At 42.5% G+C, this 22312-nt stretch overlaps 1 protein-coding gene across 3 annotated transcripts in view; it reads left to right on the top strand.

The window, feature by feature from the left end:
* The first annotated feature begins 39 nt into the window (after positions 1-39).
* Positions 40-22312, top strand: part of RALY (RALY heterogeneous nuclear ribonucleoprotein) — a 217337-nt gene continuing 195064 nt past the window's right edge. For 2 of the 3 annotated variants that reach the window (XR_013987519.1, XM_081009617.1), the window contains exon 1: positions 40-187. The gene's annotated coding sequence lies outside the window, so the exon portion shown is untranslated. Of the gene's footprint in view, positions 188-264; positions 1020-22312 lie in introns of those variants that run through there. The other variant, XM_081009618.1, reaches the window with a different exon arrangement.

Below are 22312 nucleotides of genomic sequence, written 5' to 3'. Positions count from 1 at the left end.
CTGCCAGTTTGCTCGCAGCTCGGTAGAGTTGGCGTTAGGCGCTGGCTCGGGAACCCGGCGGTAGCTCGGGCTGCTGCTTCTGGGCTATTACTCTGTCTGTGCTGGTGGCTCTCTCACTCTTTCCTCCTTCCCTGTCTCTCACTCACTCCTTCTTTGACATTTTTACTTCTGAGTATTTTCTTGCTTGGTGAGTATTTCCCCCGCTTCTTCTTCTCTTCCTCCTCCAACTGCTTTCCCCCCTTTTGTTCTTTTCAAATTGACAACATAAGATGAATAATGAATTACTTTTTGGTTGTGGTTTTCTTTTTTTCTTTTTTTAAAAAGAGACACTACCTGTTTTGTTCTTGGTTGTTGTTATTCGTTTGTTTTCCTTGCAGTGTGAGGTCTAGCAGCTGTTTTTACCCTTTTTTTGGCTCTCTTTCCTATACCCCCACCCCTAAACTATTTTTTTGCTTTTGCTTAACCCCCCTTCTGTTTTTTCCTTTACAACAATTAGTTCTGGTTTTTGCAACCTTGTCTTATGCACTCCTCTGCTCAAATTAAAAAAACACACACCCATTTTCCTTTTTTCTCCCTTCTTCAAATGTTTGCCTAATGTGCGTGTTTTTCTTTCTTTGGTCTTTGAACTTTTAAGTGTTTTCTCCCCCTTTCTTCGTTATTACAAAAAAGGGTATAGTTCTTGTGTCTGCCGAATGATATACCACTTTCTTGGACTTTTTTTTTGTTTTGTTTTATAAAGGAATTGGACATGCCTGTCAGAAATGAAATCTTTTTTCCTTTTTCTTTTAAAAATGGTTCCTTCCCAATTGGATTTCAAATACGTTTTGTACTACGTCAATACCCTCCACCTGTTTTAAGTCCCACGGAGCGTCTGGAAGGGGCAAAGAGACCAGAGGTGCTACTGTGCCAACAGATAGCCAGGTGCTCAGAAAGGAAAAAAGTTTTCTGAATCTCTGAGAACCCAAAGTATAGGTCAAATCCCTTTCTCTATTGGAGAAGCACCAAAATTCATAATAATGGTAATAATAAATAAAAACAGTCCAAATATATGTTGTCAACCCCTCCCCAGTGAAGTGTATTTGATGTCCGTGTGTTGGCTTCTTTATGACATAAATTATATGACCAGTGTTCTGTCCATGATATCTGACAGGTTTGTTGATGGTTGCATTGCAAATGTTATTTGTAGATCACTGTTGTGCAGGGGGCAGCTGGGGCGGGGGGAATCTCCTTACTCAATTTTTAAAATGCATTCGATTAAGTTTTCTTCATCGGGGGAGATTTCCAGATTTGTGCTAGAGCATGTCCTGCATGCAGAAGGTCCCAGGTTTAGTTGCTGGTATCTCCAGGCAGGAATGGGAGAGACCTCTGCTTGTAGTCTGTGGATCTGCTGCCAGCCAGTGTAAACAATACTGAGCTAGGTGGATGGATAATTTCCTAAGCTTGGTCTTGTGCCAGTGTGGCCGGAATAGTCTCTGAATGATCTGATCTCTGGGTCACTGTCAGATATGTATATATAAGGGATAGCAGTCAAGAGCTAACGTAGCAAGATAAGTTTAACACATGTTTTATCATAAGAACATCAGAAGCCACCTTATACTAGGTCAGATTACTTGTCCATCTGGCCCAGTATGATCTATTCTGAGGCTGCCCTCCTCCATCACTTGTGACCTGGTCTTTTAAACTGGCAGTACATGTGACTTTCTGCATGCCACACACGTGTTCTTTCACTGAGCTGTTGCCCCTCCACACATCCTGCTATGTTGCTTAGGTTTCTTTCAGCAGGAAACATTTGTGCATGCTTAGTACTATTTTAAAAGTGCATTTCAGTACACAAGTGCACTGCAGTTCCCTTTATCCTCAGTCCTCTTTAGAAACCTTCACTGGGTTTCGAGATGGTGCAGCTGAGAGTTAGTGACTTGCCCAAGGCTGTGCAATGAACTGAGCTGGGATTTGAACCTTGCCCTCTCACATCTAAATCAAACGTCGTCGTAGTTACTGCACTGGCCTATCAATGTGGGAATGTCATATTGCTTCCTAGAAACACGCTTCTTACTGATTTCAGCAGTTCAGGGACATGCATTATATAGGATGGCGAGCAGTCAGATCTGAGCTCTTAAAAAATACAAAACGACTCCATGCTTGTTTTTCCCCCAAAGCAAAATGCCTCCATTCAGTGCTTAGAAACTTTGGCTCCACTGGAAGGTTTGCTGTTGTGAGTAATCTGACATATCTAGAACATTTATTACACCCTTCCGTAAAGGAGCTCAAAAGAATTATTTTAGTCTTGCAACAGCCTTGTGAAGTAGTGAATTTGCCCGGAGCCTTGCACTGAATTTTGCAGGATGTTTGGATCTAGATTTCGCAGTCAAACCCAGCACCCCAGCAGTAGCACACTTGATCCACTTCAGAATGGAGTACTGTTTAGACATGTAAAGATTACATGAGCTCTGTTTAATACGTCTCTCAACCAGCTGAGCTAGTGCAGCACTGCTGCCCCTTAGAGAGGTGAACAATTCAAGGTTGCTATTGAGCTCCCAAACCTTAGTTATTTATTTACTTACTAAAAACTTTACACAAAATGCCTCAAGGTGACTTAGAAACACACACAAAAGAAACACGTAGAATTTAAAAGCACAATACTTGGAATGCACTACAAGTGATCATACAAATACTTCTCAGTACATTAATCAACACCTCTGCTCCTTCTAGCAACATGATCACCTTTTAATTGACCTTAAATGCTGTCCCATCTTGGCAAAGGCTCCTGTTTCTGCAAGTACTTTTCCTGAATAGGTTGTGATGAAGCATCCTTGGATGTGCATTTGAAAATGTATAGTTATCAAACATGCTGTTTCCTAAAGCGACTTTCCTTTTAATGTATGTGCCATTTGAAGTCCCATGAATATGGGGTAATATTGCAGGGGTTGGGGGCTGGAGATGAGAAGCAAATTCAGGGCATTGTTGGCATGATCTCTTGAACCAAATAAGCTGTGAAAGGCAGGTGGTGAGCTTATGCATCCATTTCTAAATATGTCAGATTCATCAAGTGTGGCATTGCAATCAGTGTAGAATAAACAGCTCCAGGGGCCAGGCTTACGTGCTAAAAACCAATTCATTGGAGCTAAATCCCTAAACTTCAGCTTAACTGGTTTGCAGGTTGGGCTGCGTAGAGGATGTTTCGGAATGGTGGCTTTCTGTTTTTAAAGTATTGATTTCACTGTTCTGTTGCATTTACCTTTCTAAGATGAGTTGTGCCTGCTTTTTTGTGGGGACAGTTTCTAAAAACAGGGGTTGGGGTTCCCTCCCCCTTTAAAAGAGCATCATGTACAGGACTTTTGTAATAAGACAATGAAATGCAGCACCCATCGGGCTCAATCCAATCAAAAGTTTAGCAGTTTTGAGATCTGTTGATTCCAGTGTGGGGAGTGGTAAATACATACAGCAATCAGTAGGATTTCAATCTTCATAACTGGCTGGAACATGCCCATTGTGGCTGTAGAGAAGCAGGATACACAGAACTAAAATCTTACATGGCAGGGTTTTCTTGCTACTGCTTCATTTTTATTTTTATTTTTAAAGAACTGTGAAGAAAATAACTTCCCTGGCAATGGAGTTCAGGCTGTGTGAGAAAAATCTAGACAACATCACAGTAATGGAGCAAGAGTAGAGCTCTTTAGAGTCTCTTAAAAGCTACCCGCTCTCAATAGTGGCTTGTCAGTGGTATTATTCATATTTATAGATGTTTTTGTTGAAGAGAAAAATCGGGCTTAGTTAGAATGTAAGGCATTGAGGCACATACCTTAGACTAATATTCCTCTGCTGCCCAACTGAAACCCATTGGAGGATATATGTGGGCTCTGACCGTCAAGATAAAAGTTGTAGATGGATTTCAAGGGAACGGCAAAACAAGGAAGGGGGAGCCTTATGAGGACTGTTGCCTTAGAAAAGGCAGATAACAAGGCAGGGGTTGGGGAGGAGTGTTTTATGTTGCATTGTTCTCATGATCGGGAAGACTTGCCACCAATAGCAAATGCGTCAGAGAGGGGGATGTGCAGGGATGAAAGGGGAAAAAGATGGTAAGATGGAGAGGGAAACACTTGGGTTGGAAGGTGAGGGTTAGGAAGAGGAACTAGAGAATGAGAGCTTAGTCACACATTTAACACTGAGCACGGATACAAACCGTCTCTACACGTACACAGGCGTTTCTGTGTACACGTTTATACAGCTCAACTGTTAAGCGCACAAGTACAGAGGTCACACTTGTTGAATGTAATGTGTGGGCATCCCTAGACACAACAGAGGATGAGGACATACTCCCATAGTGGAGTGTGGGTGGGTGTATTCATCAGCCAAAACCTTAGCTACAGGCCCTCTGCTTTGCAGAACATGAAGGGAAGATCAGTGTTGTTGATGGAGATCATTTATTTGAAAGGAAAACTGGACAGTTTTAGCTGTTCAGAGAAAGGAGACACAAGCATTGCCAGCAAGGGTGTTTTTTACTGACCAGTTTGCAAGCAATTCAATAATGGAACCAGAACATTTTGATCTGTATCCCATGATGATTATTTGTGTTTGGAAATTCCAGACCAGCAACTAAATTGAGACTGTAAGAGGAAATGGCTTCTGGGTGTAAAATCACAGTAGCTTCCCTGATAGGCAGAATTTCATTCATCTACAACATGAGAGGGTGGGATGGAGAGAGTGGCTTATCTGAGATTAAACCTAAACAACTTATCCCTTAGCCATAGTTAATGGTGATTTTTAAATCCTGATCAAGATGGTCTTGATGATCTTGATTAGCATCAATCATGGTTAAGAGACGTGTCAACATATAATCATTAATTTTGCATATATGGGGAGACAGGGAGGAGCGAAGTTTGTAATTCTATGCCATTTCTTTTTTGCTATTCGTTGGTAGAACTTATTTCATTGGTTCCATCCTTAGTTAAATAGTAAACGCAAGTTCTATAGGGTTCTTTCAGTAAACACTGTTGGTCACTAAAGTCAAAGGTCCTCATTTCCAAGCTCAAGAAATAAGCTGACATGTGCAGGAGCTTATTCCACAACTTGGAAAGAAACTCAAGAGATGTTTTATTTCAGGCTTAAAGACAGGTTGCATGTCCACAGGATGCAGTTTTGTTGGACATGCATTAGAAAATAGTGTGTGGATAGGCTGGGGAGAATATAGTTATGGAAAGAGTGCAATATAAGCAAGCCCAGGAGGGGAGGGGAGAGCAAAGTCTGAAATAATGAGCTGAATAGATGTAACATTCACATATATTGCCACAGCAAATGCTTTCTAAATTCATAAAAATTCGCTAGGCAAAAGTGTCTTGGGTTAATAACGAGCGATTTTCTTCCAACCCATAAAGCTGTAATGAGGTAGTTAAAATGTAATCCTAAACCTACACTTTTCATACCTATATTTATAGGAGTAGGTTAATCTGTAGAATTCATGCTGATCTGGATAATCTGAATCTAGCTAAATTGTAGAGAGAAGCTTTTAGAGGGATGCTGAAAGGCAACAGGAACAGACTTTTTCCCCCAGACCTGAGATATGTCACTTTTTTATTTTTGCAAAGATGCCTGAGGCTATTGCATTTTAAGAAGACAAAGCTTTTGTTTTCAAGCTGGCCTAGAAAAATGCCAGGGATGAATTCAAAGCAAAGGTTTTCAGAAGTTGTCATCTATGATTAAGTTGATCTCTCTGTTGCATAAGAATACACTGCTGTTGAGTGGGATAGTTTGCTCTAGCTGTTTTCTTCCTTCTATGCATTTAATGCTCTTATGCTTTCAGGTGAATTGTGATATCTAAGGTTTCAAGTCTGAATTATATATTTTAATTAGAAGGTCAGGTTTGTACTTGGTGAAGGCAGCGTTCCCCAGCCTCTGACTCTCTAGATATTTTGGACTACAATTGACAGCAAAACCATGGAGGCTGATGGGAGCTGGAGTCTAAAACATCTGGAAGGCACCAGGCTGCAGAAGGCTATCTTACAGAAACTGCATTCTGGGTGCTTTACAAAAGACTAGATTACAGATGATTGTGGTGAAAGAGATAATGAGTAACTTCTAAGTATTCAGTAGCCTTAATAAATTGAGGAATGTGGATTTACTTTTACACTTGACTGCTTCATGAGCAGGCATGGGTGATACACACTAATTCACATAAGCCAAAACATAAATGGGTTTGTAGAAGGTTTCCCCCCCCCCCATTTATGCAATCTTAAAACTGCTACTTGCTGTAGTCCATTTGTAGTCTACTAAATGATTTGAGTGCCCCAGACTGTCTTGAAATCACTGTCTTAATCAGCCATGGTAGCATGTAGTGTCATTCATTTTAAAACTGAATCGGAGAATAGCTGATTCATACCTGCAGAGGCATCATATGATAGCTCATCATCATGTGGCTTCTTATCATCCAGGGACTCTCACTTCAATGCATCAATCGCCTCCATACAGTGTTTGAGATTCAACAACGTGCAATCTCTACTCTGTGATGTTTGTGCTGGGATGGCTGTCTCGTACAAGCAACCTGTCACTTGATGTTGTAGCTGTCAAGTCATGAGCATGTAAGAAGCCACACTTAAAGGTATGGCTTACTAGATTTAAATCTAGTATCTCTGCCTTCTAGAGGAAGGAACTGCCTTTTCCCCTATATAGGAATCATAGTTGATAAGGCTTTTCAAAAACACTAAAACTCCTGCTTAGGTTGACATTAAGCAGCTATGGTTTTGCAGATGGTTACATTTTTGCAGGGCATGTGCATGTTGCAGGGCATCTTTAGCTGTTGACCTCGCCTAGCCCTTGGAAACCCTTGAGAAGAGAGAGGCATTGAACTAAATAAGAAGCAGGCCTTCTTGCCCTTTGGGATGCCACAGGGCCACAAGTGAAGGCATAATGCCAGCTATGATGTCAGGTGTAGGGCAGGCCATACATGTCCTCATGGGCCAAATGGGCAGGTCTTGGGAGCCTGATTAGGCCTGTGGGGTCTGGAGGTTCCACACCTCTAACCTAGGGCATATCATACGGGGCTAAGAAGTTTCTTTTTGTGGCAGAAGTGGAAGATTTGGCCCATTGCTTTTGCTTATTCACACACGGGTTCACACGCACGTTAGTACAATAATACACAATAATAATAAATGCATTGGAGAAGATCTTTCAAAATAGTCGGTTTGCATAGGTTAAAATGCCAGGATAAACAAAGAAGAATGTGCCTGATGCCTAAGACTAATCCTATCCCTACCTGGGAATAATTCTCATTGCAATCAGTGGGGCAGACCTCTGAGCAGTCATGTTAGAACTGTTCTGTGTGTGCCGTGCCGTGCACAAACCAAGCTATAAATTATTGACTTTAAATACATTCTACCAAGTTTGATAGCACAATAGGTTGTCAAGTCTCCCCCTGTGTCATGAGACAGAATGCTTTATATTGAGGATAGGAAACCAGATGTTTCCCAGTGTTCAGGGGTGAGGAGAGTCTAGAAATAGTTGGAGGAGTACAGGTTCCCCATGGCTCATCTATGCCAGAAGCACTTATGCTAGATACCTGTTCTACCCTTTATTGGAAATATGTTGACTCTTCTCTTTGTTTTTAGTAATGACAATTAAAAAGTGCTTAAAATGGAATCTGCATCATACAATGAGCAGCTCGTCCATTGCAATACTGCTCTAGTAGGATTGCTGTTGCTGTTGTTTTGCCTTTGGGAAGGGGGACAAGGTGCATCCTTTGAGCATGAAGTTGAATGGCCAGGTGGTCCCCTCAAGATGTTTCAAGTGTTCACCTGGCGTGCTTTGTCACAGATAGTTTTTCTGGGGGGAAACACAAGGTTTATTGCCCATCTCTGCTAGGTGAAGTCATGGCTACCTGCTGAAAGCGGGTTTTTCAGGCCCTGCTGATCATCAGCTTCTGGAAAGCCCTGTGTCTTTACCCTCAAACAGTTTGCTTTCACCTGGTGTCATGATTCACAGATAGGCAGCCCTACCCACACATGAAAGTAGCTTGTGGGGCTTGAGGGAGGTCAGAATCTGGCCTTCCAGTTCCCCACCTCTGTCTTACAGATTGAGACTAGGGGCAGAAGGATTCAGTACAATTCTTGAGCCACGGTGTCCAAACTAACAAGGGGTCCAAATGAGGTCTTGTGGTGTGTGGGTTGTTCCCTCGTCCTCCCCTCTGCTAGTTGAGTTTGAATAATTATGATTTTTCTTCAGAACAGGATGTTAGTGAATGATTGTCAGAATCTTTCTGAGACATAAATTGCTATGGTTCTGTGAAGTTTTGTTCACTGACAGATGACAGCAGTGATGTCTTAGGTTGTATTCAGACAGTACTTTATTCTATTTCCCCAGCTTTTCTTTATCTGACAATTATCATGCTTTATGTTACCTTTTACATGACGTAAAAAACCTGGTGTTATGGAAACCTGGCAGAATCTTTTATTATTTATTTTTTATTTATATATCACCCTTCTTTCGAGGATCTCAGTGTGGTTTACAGTATAAAAACAAAAATACATGATGTAAAAATAAACGAAACAATAGCTCACTGTCATGTTAATTGATTTTAGGGGGGGAATCTGTTTGCAACCCCATTAACCTGGAAAACTGCAGTTATGTGCTATAATTTCCCCACTTTCATGGATCATCTCACCACTTGTTCATTTGACAAAAACTGGGGTGGTATTCCAGCATACAGTTCTTTCCCGCCATTTTCATGGATGAGTCATTGGGGAAAAGAAGCACACATGTGCATAAATGGTGAAAGCATGCCATGCCCAATGATGTATGTTGTTCTATCATGCCATGCCCACTGGTGTAAATGAAATTAAGCATGATATAGAATCAAGGTGGTAAACGGATCAAAAAGCCGCTGTTCCATAACTCAACAAGTAAGGCAGTGTAAAAGGAATGTTAGAAACTGGGACAGAAGCACTAGCATTATAGCCAGGAAATCTTAACACAATAATCCCCATGTCTGACTGCACCCTTGCTGTGGCCTAAATTTTTAACACAGTCATTATACAGGGTCTGCTTTTATTACTTTTGAGAGGCCTGATAACAAGGTTGTTTGAACACAAGGAAAGTCATCATGATCACTTCAGGGGTCTTGGGCTTCAGGACTAACTCTTACTTGCTTTATTTGCTTTTATAGTATATGCTACCATCTCATAAAATATCAGGGCAGTGTGCCGCAAGAAAAAACACATCAAAAACCATTAAAAGCAGTTTAGAACAAAGGTGAGGTATAGTTTAGGGTTTTTTTATTGGGGGTGTTGCTGTTGCTTCTATTTTTATATATCTAGATATAGATCTGTCTATAGATATAAATAGGATCTTAGGATTTATGTGTAAATTGTTCTGTTTGGATGTGTACTTTTTGATGTTTTGTTTGTTGCTTATGATTACTTTTGCTATGTTTGCAGTTGTGTGATTTTTTCATATGTTGTAAGCTGCCTTGAGCATGGTTTGACTTTGGAAAGGTGGCATACAAATAAAATGACTGACTGATTTAAATCACTGGCTGCACAAGAAAATTTTAAACAACGGCATAGGCTTTCTGGCATAAAAAGGTCTTTAAGAGATGCCTAAAAGTCAAAATGGGGGATGCCTGCTGAATCTTTGCTGGAAGAGTATTCCATAGCATTAGACTGGCAACACCAGACATCACTCTGTAACACAGAGAGCAACTAACAATGATTCAGTCAGAGGAAGAAAAGCAAATTCTCTGAGATTTACTTAAAATACGATTGCTGAACACCCAGATCTTGTGGATCTGTGTAACCAGTGAGCTGCCTTGAACTTGCAAGTTTAAAAACTCTGCTACAATTTGCTTCCATTGATTCAGCTGTTCTGGCATCCTGGCTAGACCTACGTTGCTGTACAACAGGTGGAGTTCAACTAAAGCGAGATCATGTTAATTTTGCACATAGCAAGTAGAACCAACCTAGCTCTGTCTTTGATAATCAGCAAAGGCCCAATGAGAGGCACATAAACAAGGCATTCTGAGTCCTGCCCTTGGTTTGCCCACATTCAGCTTTTGACATCAGCTTATGCAAAAATCCTGTGCTGCATGTGGCAGATGGGTCATTTGCTGCACTCGTAACATTGCTGGCATGAAATCCAGTAGTGCTGGTACAATTCCAACCCAATACTTATGATGGCACAGCAGTTGTTGCATTTGATCCTACATACATCTTTATGTGGTCATTATTACTCATTTATCACCATTATGGGCAGAAATCTCAACTTCTTGTACCTTACCAGCCATAGCCTTTTATCCCCTGTCCTTATCTCCATCCAACTTTGCATGTCTCTTTCTGACTGGCTCCCAAACGCCCCATTAGTCTCTTGGCAAAGCGCTTTCACCTAGTTCTTTGCTATCTGTCCCAGACAAGAACATTACTTCATCCTTCCTTGAAATACACAAGTATCTGGCCTTGTTCCGCTGGTCTATCTGAGACATCCATCAAGCTATGCTTCCTTAGCTAAGCATTTTATTGCTGAAATCCATAATGTAAGCATATTAGCTATTGAAACCTGGTGCTCATCCATTTTTATATTTGAAGTGTTAGCAAAGCATTTCATATGCACCTTGGTATGCTGCTGCTTATGTCGTGAGTTCTTATCTCCTGTTAGCTATGATATGCTGTTGGTCATGTCCTCATAATCTTGAACCCTCCTGATTTTTCCTTAATAAACCAACCACATACCTATATGTATATGCACGTGTTATGTTAGTCCTAAACCTTAAAGGATTCCCAGGAGGAATTTGGTCATCAGACTGGGCGGGGGTGGGGGGAACTTGCTCACCATTGGCTGCCTATGCATAGTGCTGTGTTGGCCAAATGATGGCTGTTCCTTGTTAAGAACACAATTAGAGCCTACTGGATCAGACCATTGACCCATCTAGGTCAGTATTGTGTTCTCACAGTGGCCTACCAGATTCCTGTAAGAAGCCCACAAGCAGGACTCAAATGCAAGACACACTCTCCTCTTATGTGGTTTCCAGCAACTGGTATTCAGAAGCATACAGCCTCTGACCACAGAGGCAGGCCATTGCCATCATGGCTAGTAGCCAATGGCAGCCTTTATTTTCATGTTCTCTTGCTCTTTTCATCCACATAGAATATTATGTGACTTCCACATTTTAGAATCCTGATAATCCACCCACTAGGCATTATAGGCCTGCAGGGCCCATTTTTTGGGAACTGTTGATCTGTCAACTCTGTTCTCTAGCCTGAGTGAGGCGACCTGGGAGCCTTTTCATGCAAGGCATGTACTCTTCCACTGAGCCATAGCCCTTCCCATGGACATGAAAGGGAAGAAGCACCATCTTGTCCTTTGCCTCAGGCCACACAATGTCTTGGGCCAGCCCCCTGTGTAGTGGATTTTCATCTATTATCTACCAGCTTTTTGAAAGTTCTGCTGGTTGTGTTGTCCTTTTGTCTGAACACTGACTGACCTGTTAGTGAAGCAACGGGGGTGGGTAGGTGTAAAGCCATTTGATTGGTAGGATGGGGAAAGAAAGGGAAGCTGAAAGACAAGAGAGCAGGTTTCAAGTTCCATGGCTCATATAAAATTCAGGGCTAGAAACTTAATTGGCATGTGCTGGTGCTGTGGGAGAGTCAAAACTAGCTAGGTCGTGGGACTGCTGCAGCATTCAAATGTTATATCAGGTGGCAATTATGGTTGGTGAGAGACTGACAGGCTCCCCGTAGCCAAGGAGGATATTCAAGCTTTTGCTCATTCTCTCCAAAGGAATACATGGCAGGCCTACACAACATGTGCACAAAAAGGCAGATCTCATTGTTAATAAGCATTTGCTTTCCCTTCTCCCATAGGAGGCCGTGGGGGAGGGGTTCGGCCCCCCACAATAAAATATTTGAGGGGGGCTGGGCCCTAACAAAGTTGATGGGCATTCCCATTCAAATGGTGTGTGTGCACAGCATCACGTGATTGATTATGTGGAGCAGGGCTTACTTGGGCCCCCACAATATTTTATTCAAGTTGGCACCCCTGCCTTCTCCAAATGGTGGGATGTTTGAAGCAAACTTTGCACACTAAGCACTAGAAATATGGAGCATTTTTGTCAGCATGTTTGTTTATTACAGGATGAAGAAAACAACAGGGAATTTGGCAACATCGCTCATCAGAAGTGGTGTATACCCTCCCTGCCCCTGCAAATGTAGGCTCCAAAAATCCAATAATTTCATAGCAAGCTACCTTATACCGAGGCCACTACAAATCCCTGAGTGGTTTATCAATGAATCTCTCTTCACAGGAAATCTGGGAATTGTAGCTCTGGTAGGGAAATAGAGGTCTCTAAATGAATGGTGTGCCTATGGCCTGGGTCAAAACTACTGAATGATCTTGCTAAGGATTATGTACACTAATGGCAGTGGCCCTCCAAGGTTTCAGATCAGGGTTTCTTCCAGCCCTACCTAGAGATTGAATTTGGGATTTTTTGCATGCACAGCGCGTGCTCTACTATTCAACTATTGTTTGTTCATTGTTTGCATATTTCACATTTATAAACCACCCTTCGTCCCCAAAGGAAGCCCAGGATGGTTCACAATAATAAATTTACGTAAAAACCATTTGGAACAACATGATAATAGAATGCAGACAGACAGTGAAATAGATGCAGTATGGTTCCCTGTCTCCACCGCAAAGGAAAGAAATCCAAAAGTTAGTACATTCTAGCCACAAGGTTTATCTGCTATCTGAGACCATGACCTTATGCAAAGTTTTCTAATTTTGCAGAGCTTCGCTTATAACATTTCTGCTGGCACAGTTAAGGCTACCTCTTGCAAGATGGATTTCATATAGCACAGTGTTCATTGTACTTTAGAGATTGATGCTGTACTTTCTAGTGACAGTAGAGAATGGTGATGGTGCCTATATCCCTATCCCTATCATTTTCTGAACAATGCTCTAGCAATGTAAATGGCTCCTTGTTTCTTTGCTTATGTCACTGAAGGATGATAATTTTTCTTGAGGATTCATTGTCACACACATTCCATTATGAGGTATGAGGCTGTAAGGAGCAGCCTGAAACCCTTCAAATGTGTTCTTAAAAAAAAGAAAAACCTTTCTGAAATCTATACATCTATTTTTCTCTTAGCTCCCTATAATAAAGTATCATTATGCTACATTCCATTTGATCAGTTGCTTGAGGAGTTTGGGGTCCAGTTTTACAGACTGGATATCTATGCTTAGAGAAGAGGGAGGATGAGCTTCCTTGTGATCTTGTGAAGGTAGGCATTGCTTGTTCAGATAACAAATACAGAAAACTTAGATCAGAAGTACAAGAGCTGCAAGGGACACGGGTGGCGCTGTGGGTTAAACCACAGAGCCTAGGACTTGCCGATCAGAAGGTCGGTGGTTCGAATCCCCGTGACGGGATGAGCTCCCGTTGTTCGGTCCCTGCTCCTGCCGACCTAGCAGTTCGAAAGCACGTCAAAGTGCAAGTAGATAAATAGGTACCACTCCAGCGGGAAGGTAAACGGCATTTCCGTGTGCTGCTTTGGTTCGCCAGAAGCTGCTTCGTCATGCTGGCCACATGACCCGGAAGCTGTACACCGGCTCCCTCGGCCTATAGAGCGAGATGAGCGCACAACCCCAGAGTCGGTCACAACTGGACCTAATGGTCAGGGGCCCCTTTACCTTTACCTTACAAGAGCTGCAAGGCAAAGCAATTCATCTCCCTCTCCACAGTGTTGGAGGGGGTTGGGTTTATATGGAGGTGTCCATTCTCTAGCTGCCAAAATTGGTGGGGGAGTCCCTCCAGTGAGGAACACCCCAATGTACCTGCCCAAATGGCAGGCAGACAGAAGCTACCACTGGCAACATTCCCACTAGTGATAGCTAGTGGAAATGTCCCCAAAAGGGCATTCCAGGGGCAGGGAGGGGTTGGGCAGGACTGGGCAAGCATAGGATCTGCTGGATCTTGTACTGACCATGCTGAGGCCCACTCCATGCCTCATTACACTGCCGCCTTGGAAGCTGGTAAAATAAGCAGTTATTCTCCCTGTCAAATCACCTTCCACCCAGGCCAGTATAAGTGGGAGGCTGCCCTACTCAGTCAAGCCAAGATGCACCATCTGCTGCCTGCCAGGAGTCTGGATTTACCCCTTAAATTGTTCTAGGCTGCATGAGTTGCTTTTTATGTTTGCATGTGTACTCATATGCGTAGTGCTCTATTCAGGCTGCTATGTGCCCAACAGGCAAGTCTGATATTAACCATCCCAGTGCTAACTGCAGGGTTTTGGTGGATTCCCCCCTCCCCACCCAATCAAAGTTAAGATTCAAAATGTCTCAGCTTGTTGACCTAAGCTCTGCCTGAGAAGGTGGATATAAGGAGAAACCAGTGTAATCTGCATGCTACCTTTTGCAAGAGAGTAAGAGGTAAAACTGCCTAATAATGGTTTGCTTAGTGCAGCCACAGCACTGTAAGCATGAACCATGGTTTGCAAATCCACTTCAGACTGGCATTGAAAACTGATCTGCAGGCTGCCCTTGACCATAGTTTAGGTACTCACCTGTAAAACTTAACCATGGTTAAGAAAAACAAAGTATAGTAAAGGATTATGTCTACATAGAACTCTCCCTCCCCTTAACCAGAACATAGCCTGCATTGTGGAGAAAATGATATCTCAAAGTTTTCTTTTTCAAAATGATCAGAGGGCATTTCTAATTGATCTGTGTATAGAGTGTGTACTTTACACTTCTCAGCTGTTATTTTCTGTATCAACTGAAAGCAAAGACCTGGGAAGGAACAAGTTGAATGGTAAAATTCCACTGAAAGGGCTTCTGCATGAATCTAATATTCTACTGCACAACATCAAATGCACAATCATTGCCACTGCAGTGACATCAAAAGTGATTTTTCTTGTTTAATCTTCAGTGGGAATGAAGGCTTTCTCGCATCCAAGAAAAAGCCGTCCAGTCTTTTTAATGTGGTGTAAATAATATCGGCAAGCTGTACAGTGTACTAATAAGCCACAACCAGTGAAGTCTCTAGTGTGAGATGCACCAGCAGAATGGTTATGACTTCGAAATTGAAGAACTTGAGCAGAAGTTAAGCTGAAATCAGGTGTCATATGGGGGTGCAGAGGCACAGGAAGCTCTGACAACCATCCCCCCACCCTGGAAGGCATCCAAAGAAACCAATGTGGCTACATAAGGAGCTTATAGATGAGCTTAAATTTAAGAAGGGCATGTGTAAGAAGTGGGAAAGGGGAAATCACAAACGAAGAGTGCACTAGGAGCCAACAGTTGCAGGGAGAAAGTCAGGTGGGCCACCACTGAGAATGATCTCAGGCTTGTGAGAGAGGTTAGAAGTAATAAAAATTAATAAAAAGTTTCTTCTGCTATGTTCAAAACAAGAGGAAGAACAAGCAGGTGGTAGGTCCTCTGTGCAGAAGATGGAGAAATGCTACTGGGTGACAGAGAGAAGGCAGAATTGCTCAACACCTACTTTGCCTTTGTCTTCACCAAAAGGAAAGCAGTGTTCTGGTGATAATCGGGTAAACAATGCAAGGAAGGAGGTTCAGCCCAAGATAGGAAGAAAGGTGGTAAGCTAACACCTAGCTACTTAAAATGAATTCAGATCTTCAGGGCCTGATGAGCTGTACCCAAGAGTACTAAAGGAGCCTGTGAAGCCTCTATCTATAACCTTTGAGAATTCTTGGAGAATAGATGAGGTCCCCATAGAATGGAGGCAGGCAAATGTTGTCCCTAGTGCTTTATTTCTATAAAAATGGTTGCTGGTACTCACCATGAAGTTGTTACAGTAAGTGCCATACTTTTTAACAAACAAAAAAAGTGCTGGTACTGCATACCCTTGAGTGCCTCCTGGAAAAAAAACCACTGGTTGTCCCCACCTTCAAAAAGAAGGAAAAATGAACTTGATGTCAATACCAGAAAAGATCCTAGAACGGATAATTAAACGGTATGTCTGTGAGCACTTAGAAAAGGATGCCGTGATTACTAAGCCGCAGCATGGGTTTGTCAAAAACAAATCATGCCAGACATATCCCATTTCTTTTTTTGATAGAGTTACAAGCTTGGTGGATCAGGGAGATGCTGTGGACTTAGTATAACTTGATTTAGTAAGGCTTTTAAGTACTTAAAAGAGACGCGGGTGGCGCTGTGGGTTAAACCACGGAGCCTAGGGCTTGCTTGCCAATCAGAAGGTCGGTGGTTCAAATCCCCATGACGGGGTGAGCTCCCGTTGCTTGGTCCCTGCTCCTGCCAACCTAGCAGTTCGAAAGCACATCAAAGTGCAAGTAGATAATTAGCTATCCCCGGGGGGGGGGGGGAGGTAAACAGCCTTTCCATGTGCTGCTCTGGTTCACCAGAAGCGGCTTAGTCATGCTGGCCACATGACCCGGAAGCTGTACCTCGGCCAATAAAACGAGATGAGCGCCGCAACCCCAGAGTCGGTCATGACTGAACCTAATGATCAGGGGTCCCTTTACCTTTAATTACTTAGATGAGGGGGAAGGAAGGAAGGAAATCCTCAAAGCTATCAGACAGTATTCATAATTTTGATTCTTGCTCAGACATTTTCTCAGGTTAAGCTCCAAGCACAAACATTGAGTGACAGTAAAGTGCAGCTGAGTTCAATGCCATGGCAGCTTTTCTTTAAGAAAAAGCAAAGAAAGGCTGCTCAGCTGATCTACATCCTACATTTCTCCTGTTTCTTTGTAGGCTGACCTTTGTGAAATGATATGCTTGTTGCTCTTATTTGGTCTAGGAAAGCCAGGTCTACACTCAAATTATCATTTTAACCAAAGTGATTGCATTTTGAAGCTTCAAACTAGCCACCCTCAATTGCTAAAACATGTGGCTTTAATTCCTAGAAATGCATACACATTTCAAGTGTTATCACCAGTTTTTAATTGAGAACATACTTTATAGAGTGTGGAGGTGGGTCTTTCTCTTTTCATGAATGACAGACTGAAAAAAACAAACCCAAACCCTGCATCCTAGCTCAGTTGCCTTGGCAATGCTTGGATGAAGCATTAAAACCCAAGAGCTCTGCTGGTCTCTTTAGTACAGCATCCTGTTCCCCACAGTAGTTAACTAGATGTCTGTGGGAAGTCCACAGAAAGGTTGTGAGTGCAACAGCCCTCTCTTGTACCAGCTGTTGGGAGCATAAGAACACAAGAAGAGCCTTCTAGATCAGGCCAATGGCCCTTCAAGCCCAACATCCTTTCCACACAAAGGCCAACACAAGTGAGGAAAGTGCTTCTGCATTCATGGTCTGCTTGTGGACTTCCCTTAAGCATCTGGCTGGCTACTGTGAGAGCAGAATGCTGGAGTAGACAGGCCTTTTGCCTGATCCCCTTGCATTATTGAAATATACTCAGAGTCGCGTAGTGATTTCATGCTCTTTATTGCATCTCTTAACAGTGAATTGACTCCCCCCCCCCCCCCAGAACCTCAGGCTTTATATACATTATTTACACCATGGGTCCCGTGTGATTGGCTGATTCTGCTTCCCTCCTGCAGTCTGATTGGGCTGCTACTGCAGGTCAATCAGTTGTTGCATTCTAGGATCCTCTGGACCTAATAGGCTGATTAACTTCCTCTTGGGGCCTGATTGGGCTGCTCCTGCAAGCCAACCTGGTTATTGCATTCTAGGATCCTACCTGCCTATTATTCTAGGATCCTAGCTCAGTACCTAACAATTATGTGTTTGGGGGTAGAACAAGGAATTCTAGCATGGGATATAAAGGTAATTTATGGAAGTGGTGGAGGAGGAACAAAAGTTCCAGGGAGAGGTTCTGTAAGTAGTAGTTGCGAGCCCTGAACAGGGCAGGGTGAATGAATCACTGCTTTCTTTCCCCTTAGAGCCATTTCCCCTTGCTGCCTTTGAGGGTCTTGGAAAGCCAGAGAGGCATTGAAATCCTCACAGCATCGGAGGCAGTGTTCCTTGACTCTTACTCAACACTGGTTTTATACCTATGATCATGTGTAGCATCTTCTACCCAAGCTCCCTGCTACCCTTCTGAGTCAGAACTCTTTGTTTCCAGGCAGAGTCAAGAATAGTCTAAGGCATGTGATTCAGATCCACTGCTGAAGCTGAGCAGTTCTGGCCCTGTGAGTTGCCTGGGTAAGAGGTGTCCACCTGGGAGCCAGATGTAAGCTGCTCTGAACTCCTGAGAAGAAGAATAAGGCATGCATTTGGACGGGGCTCGAGTCAGTCTGGTATCTTAAGACTTCTGACTAGTATAGGATGGTGCCTGCAATGACAAATGCTTTATGTGACCAAAGGTTCTATACTATAGTTCCCCATTTATCAGGTGTTATTCCTATAACATTGCCATTCCTGATGGCTCACCATAAAATGATTCCAGATGAAGTGCTGCATGTGTGCATTGTATACAGAAGCTGTAGGCCTCTCCAAACTTAGCCAGTTACTCTAGTATTTGCTGAGAAGAGGGAAATGCTTTCTTTTTTTCCTTTGGTCGTCCTTTACTCATTCTTCTTGGTTGCTTGTTTATTTTCTGTGTCTTGCCACATCACTTTGAAACGTTGATAATAACTTATAAACCTTCTTCTTTGTTCTGTCAGCAAATGTTGTAAAATGTACCTGAAATTACCTTTTTCTTTCCCTGAGTGAACAGGCTCTGTGTACTCACAGATAGGGCTGTTTTCATCATTAAGTCTAAATTACAGTGCTCTTTCACTCCTGCTGGTTTGCTTCAAACCTGTCTCCGGAAAGACCCTTCAAGGCTTCCTGAGCACAGGAAAGGAATGTTTCCTCCCTTCCTGCCACTAGCTGCCCCCAAATTCCTGCAAAGTGGTCTGACGAGAGAGAGAGAGAGAGAGAGAGAGAGAGAGAGAGAGAGAGAGAGAGAGAGAGACCATGAAAAAAGACAGCAAAGCAAATCAGTTAAACTAAGTCTCATGATGCACAGTTCAGTATGCAGAACCCAATGAATGAATGCTTTGCTCCACCACCCCCCAAGTGTATTGTAACCACTCCCCACAAAACGCCACTTCTCTCAGCTTTGACTGAAGCATGGGTACCTGGGAAGGCTGCAGAGTGCAGACCATTGGTAAGATGATTTGTAGAATGAAAGAATGGACACACATAGCCATCTCAGAAGTAAGGAAGGACCCCACCCAGAGTGGATTTCACCAAAGTTTTCTCTCTGCTTCAATAATTTCCAAATGAAATTTCCTTTTTCATTCATTTTACTTACTTGTTTATTTCATAAATTCTATATGCACTGCTTGATTGTTTAAAAACAAAACTCAAAGTGATTTACAAAAAGATAATAAAATCAAGAAAATTCCACAACCATACTGTAAAACATACAAAAGTTACAATACTAAAACAGATTAAAATTCCCTAAACTTTCTAAGCCTCTGGGTAGGTTTGTTGATGCAGAATGGTTGATAAAAAATATGGGGTAGAATTTTGGCCCGGACACAGGTGCAGCTCTGAGGGTCTTCCAGCAGTTCCTTCATTGTGAGAAATGAGGTTACAGGGAACTAGGCGGAGGGCCTTCTCAGTGGTGGTGCCTTCCCTGTGGAATGCCCTCCCACCAGATGTCAAAGAGATAAACAACAACACAACCTCCTAAAGACATCTGAAGGCAGCCCTGTTTAGGGAAGTTTTTAATGTTTGATGTTTGCTGTGCTTTTATTATGTTGAAAGCTGCCCAGAGTGGCTGGGGCAACACAGTCAGATGGGCAGGTATAAATAACATCATTATTATTATTATTATTATTATTATTATTATTATTATTATTACAGTACTAGTTTCAGCACTGGTGAGATGCAACTCCAGTGCCCAGTCATCAGCCAAACAGTTGTATTTTGAGTTATCTGCACATTTCTAAACCATCTTCAAAGGCAGATTGCAAATTAACCTCAACTCAACCCACACTGTTGGAAATGCACCACTTTCAAACTGGGATGTTTGGATACTTGGAGGGGTTCTGTATTGTTTTGACATAAATGCTTGTGTGGCAGAGTAAAAATAATAAACTAATGAAGTATGTCTTTGCAAATGATGCTAATGATGCTGTCCTCCCAATGGTCTATTTGCATAGGGTTGCAAAGTGATTTTCTTTGCCTTATGTGAGTTAACTGGAGACCAGGTAGAGGAGTTTGGCTCAAAAGGGGTGTTTTGCCTAGGGTGTGTGTGTGTGTGGAAATACTGATATAGTGTCAGTACAGCTTTGGTAGTAATATTTGTTGCACACAAATCATCGGGTTTTCCTTAACTCTACCTGAAGAAGCCAGGGATTGAACCCAGGGCAACCGTCCTTCCCTATATAGCTATAGTACAATATTGATAGGGAGGAAGCAACAGCTCTATCAGGTGATAACACAACTGAACAGAGTCTTGTACCGGAATTGGAATAACAAATGTTTATAAATGCTGCCATTTCCTTCCCCCCCAAAAAATGATTATTCACTTTCCAGGAACAATAGAGGGAGCAGATACGATAAAGCTTAATACATTATTGCATAAATATATGTGTTGCTGTGAAGGGCCACTCACATCCATGCTCTCCTATATAGGTCAGATGTGTGTTAGTTTCCTTATGAAGACTCATGTTGACAGCCTTTGCACTGTGCGACAAAAGAAAGCAAAAACCCACCAAATTATCATGCTATCTCCATAAGGAGCGTAGTAAAGGAAGGCGCCCTAAGGGGGAAGTGCACACAGGTGAAATGCATTAGTATTGCCATGCGCTTCAGGTGGTGACAATGAGCTTTATTGATGAAAGACTCATTGGAGCTGGGTAGCTGTGGTTTAAAGCAATGTCGGATTGCATTAGCTTTACCATGCAAAAATATTAAATGTTTCTGTGTCTTGCTGCCAGCACAAACCTTTCCCTTTTCCGTCGTGTTTTTCTTTTCTATTCTTCAAGGTCTCCTGCCTAGTTCTCAGTGCTTTGTGATGTTTTCAGGCAGTAAATGTTAAGCATATACACCTCGCTTTATGTGCTCACTAATCCCTGCAGAGCAAGTGTTATCCTACCACAGCTTTGCAGAACGCAGGGGGCCCAGAATGCTCGGCTAGAATCTCCAGTTCAACATAAGTCAAGTCAGCACCCAATGAAATAAGTTGAAAGTGAAGCTGGTCAGAAGCCAGATTTTCTTCTTGGCTGACACCTCCTCCTAATACTTTCCTGTTGCATGGTTATTAAAGAGATGCCTACAGCCACTTCGGTGTTTGCAAAAGGGCTTCCAAACAGCCTTGCACTGCACTGCACTTTGGTTGTGTGCACATATTCCCAGCAGAGGAACACATGCATGGAGCCAGACTGGGCAGGTTGAACTCTCCACTTACCAGCTAGTAAGTGGTGGGTTCAGTCCTGCTGACTCTAGTGCATTACCAGCAGGACTGCACTCTCTGCTTACCAACTGGTGAGTGGATGGTTCTGACCTGCTAAATGCAGGAGTCTGCTTTGCCAGCTTATTCCTTATAGAAAACCCACAGGCAAAGCAGCAGGCATCAGGATTGCACTCTCAGGGATTCAACCCTGCTGGCTGCTCTGCAGTTGGGAAGGGGGAAGGAGGTACAGTGGCTCCTATTGTCTTGTACCCCAAATTGATTTGGAGCCCGGATCTGGGTCAGGGCAGATCTAAAGTCCCAGATCAGACCTCAAATTGGATGTGTGTGTGTGTTTGTCTGTGCAGAGCCCTACTGTAAACAGTTACATTAGGTCTTTGATTCCTTGTTCTCTAAAAGTGATCTCATGATTTTGCCACAATTATCCACTGATATCCACAGTTCTCCCTTCCTGCTGGGTCATAAAGAGAATAATCTACCATAAAATCTCATCAGTTCTATGTGATTCTGAGGGAATGCATTTTCTAGCATTCTCAAAAAGAATCAACTTCAGTCAGTATCAAATCTCCACACAATGAAAATTGCCACAATTAAATGTGTGATATGGCTGCGAATTTGTAATGCGTTTGTTCAGTGTGATACTGAGAGGTAACCAAGGATTTTAGAATCATTACATAACATATGTGATGTTTCACCAAAAATCATTTGAGTTGCAAAGGAAATGGAAAAACTAAATATGGTGGTACTAAACAGAGTGCATAAAACACTTATTTTTTTAAGATTAAAAAAAGAGAATACTGTGGTTTCTGCTTAACATTCTGATGTGGAACTGAAATAAATGTCTGCATTGATCAACACAAGTAAACCTGACTAATTCTCTAGCAATAAATGCCCTTCTTCAGAAACCTCTCCACCTTACTTCATTGTATGGCAGCCTCTGCTCACATTACAGTCAGGGAAATTTCAGTTTTAAGTACACCAAGCCC

Source organism: Podarcis pityusensis (genome assembly GCF_964106645.2).
Source record: "Podarcis pityusensis genome assembly, chromosome: 6".
Lineage (NCBI taxonomy): Eukaryota > Metazoa > Chordata > Lepidosauria > Squamata > Lacertidae > Podarcis > Podarcis pityusensis.
This window is presented reverse-complemented; position numbering and strand designations above follow the sequence as displayed.